We start from the raw sequence: 3,312 nt of genomic DNA on the forward strand, positions 1-3,312 counted from the left end.
CAGTATTCCAATTTATTGTGATAATACAAGTGCTATAAATTTGTCCAAAAATCTCATTCAACATTCTAGATCAAAACATATTGAAATAAAACATCACTTCATTCGTGATCATGTCAATAAAAAAGATGTTGAATTAATCTTAGTTGATACTCAAACTCAACTTGCTGACATTTTTACAAAGCCTCTTGTCGAGGATAGTTTCAATTCAATCAAAGAAAAACTAAGAATCATGAAAAATCCAGAAAACGGAGATCGTTTATCAGTCTCCGTTTCGCGACTCATCATTCTCCGTTCTGAAAAAACCAACAGTTTGCCTTTTTCCCTCTCAAAATCGAAAAGGCAAATCTTGGCATTTATTACACGTGCCCTTGTGTCTGAAGATGGAGTGCTGACACATACACTCTTCAATCCCCCAAAAGCTGGACTAACCTATTCTCTCTCTCTAAATATCACTCCTACTGTTCATCTTCTTCACCATCTTCTTCTCAAAAACAACCATGGCTCGAACCAAACAGTCAGCGCGCAAAAATGCCTCTCCCTGTACACCACCCTCTTCATCTTCTTCATACCAATCCATAGAGCGTTCACCCTCTCCACCACCTACGACCATGGCTCGAACCAAACAGTCAGCGTGCAAAAATGCCTCTCCCTGTACACCACCCTCTTCATCTTCTTCATACCAATCCATAGAGCGTTCACCCTCTCCACTACCTCGCCCAACACCACCACACACCTCTTCTGGCTCTCCTTCTTCTAACACCACTCAAGAAGTCCTCAATCTTATTCCTCTGTCTACTTTTCTTCCACCATTGTACACTCGCCCTACACCAAACTTCGCTCAAGTGCCTCCTCATCTACGCACTAGAATCACTCCTCCACGATGCTCCATGCGAGTCCAATCTGGAATTGGTACTTCGAAATCAATGAACCCTAAACCACATTATTTCATCATCTCAGACTCTGAGAGTGATGATTCTTCTGATTCATGCCCCCCAGTAGCAAAATCACCAACACAACCTGAACCACCAATAAAAACGGCGCCCAAAGCAACAACACCACCACCACAACATTCATCAACAACCACTAAACCTTCGACACCCTCAAAATATGCCTTCTCCTCTGAACCGTCGCACTCAACTCCTCCACATCAAAAACGTAGATCAATCAATGACATCGTTTCCCCTCCTACCAACCAAAAAGAACTCCTCTCTCAACCCAAACCGCAAACTAAAAACATGAAAACAAAAATCACAATGACCATTGCTCAATTTCTTGCTCGTAAAAATCTCCCAAATCCTCAGAGAAGAAAAATGTTTGCCCCCAAACAAAACCTAAAAAATAGTCAAAAACCCACATCTCCAGAACATTCTCCAGAATGTTCCCCACCACAAGAACGTTCTCCTGCTCAGGTTGTTCCTCCACCAGAATCTTCTTCCCATCCACAACCTTCCCACAAAAACACACCAAATGTTCTTCATCTCCTCAGTCATCGTCTACTTCCACATCTTCTGCCTCTGAACCGTCTCCCCCCACTAAGAAACCAAAACAGACTACTCCTCATCTGATTTCCCCTACAAAAAAAAAAACTCTTCAAAGAAAAATGGGCTCAACGCCCAGTTGGGATTGACCGCGTTTTTGTCTTTAACAATCTTGTTGTAGACAGAAATGCTGTTCAGCATCATACTGATGTTCTTGGCTGGACATCATTCTTAAAAATCTCTGAATCGTATTACCCAGATGTTGTCCGAGCATTCTACTGCAATGCCAAAACATTTGCTAACAAATCTCTAATCATCTCAATGATTAAGGGAGTGGAATCAAACTGACTCCAGATATTCTGGCCACCATTCTTTAGCTACCAACAGAAGGGCCATCTGTTTTTGGTGACCACTGTTATTCGGGTTTGGGTCTTAGAAAGACATAAGTTTTGTCTGATTTGTTTGAAGAAGACTCCACATGTTATTTGTCCACCTATCTTAAGCCTCTTCCCAAGGTGTTCAATAACATGTGCCAACATACCTTGATTCGACACTGTGGAAGTCATGAGTATGTATCTGATAATGATGCTTTGCTCATTCATCATCTTCTAAACTACAAGAGACTGAATCTACCTTATGTCATTCTCCAGCACATGATTTGTGCAGCCAACAAAGATTACAAAAAGAATATGGTGCCTTATGGCATGGTCCTGACTAAAATCTTCAGGCATTTTGGAGTCTCTCTTGCATCTGAAACATCTCTAATAAAAATCTCCAAATTCTCTACCAAAAATCTGTCTCATATGCGTAAAACTTCTTCTGCTCAAACACCCACTCCTCCATCCTTTCCCACCTCTCTAAAACGGAAAAGATCAGCATGAAGACGGGAAGACGACCTACCACAACCCCTATTTCATTCTCATCACCTCCTACTGCTCCTGAGAAAACCACAGAAAAAATCCCAACACCAGAAAATTCTCCACCACCTCCAGAACATTCTTCAACTCCTCCAGAACGTTCTCCAGAAAATATCCCAACTTCTTCCACCCTTTTTGCTCAAACATCCAGCATATCATCCTCAATCGTTCCTTCTCACTCTCAAACACTTCACTCCCCTACCCATGACTTCTGTAACTTCCTGTCTAATCCACTTTTCTCTACCATGTCTCCACTGTTCATCTCCCCCCAGAAAACCAGCTCATCCATCTTTGGCATTAGTCAGTTTTTGAACTTTCCCACTACTGCTGGCCCCTCTAACACATCTGTTGGTCCCCTACCCTCTGTATCATCCTCCTTTGCTTCTATTCCATCCATTTCTACCACGCCTATCCCTTCCAACACTGTTGTTTCTACCACCTCTCAACCCTCCGCTCACCTTAACTCTACTCCCACCCTAACTGCTCCCTCCAACTCTGACATTATGGCTGCTCTTCAGATCATCATGGCAAGACAAGTTCAGCACGATCAAGAGACTGCTCTACTCAGAACTTGGATGGCAGATCACCTTGCTCCCAAGCTGGGAATTCCACCTCCGCCTCCTCATCCGATTCCTCCTCCTTCTCAAGTCCCTCATCTTGGAAATCCTCCTCTTTAGAAGGATCTTCTCCTTCCTTAGCTTCTTAGTTGTTTTACTGTTGTCTTTTTGAATGACAAAGGGGAAGAATTAAGTTAGTTTTAATCTGACAAAGCTTGATTATGTAATTCTGCCAATACTAATGTATCTTTGTTATTAATTAAATGAAAAACTATATTTATTACATACATTGTTTTAAATTCTGTTAAATTAAAAAATGCACAAATTGAGGGGGAGCTGTTAAAGCTCTTTATATTAGAA

This window comes from Cicer arietinum, chromosome 4 (assembly GCF_000331145.2).
Source record: "Cicer arietinum cultivar CDC Frontier isolate Library 1 chromosome 4, Cicar.CDCFrontier_v2.0, whole genome shotgun sequence".
Classification (NCBI taxonomy): domain Eukaryota; kingdom Viridiplantae; phylum Streptophyta; class Magnoliopsida; order Fabales; family Fabaceae; genus Cicer; species Cicer arietinum.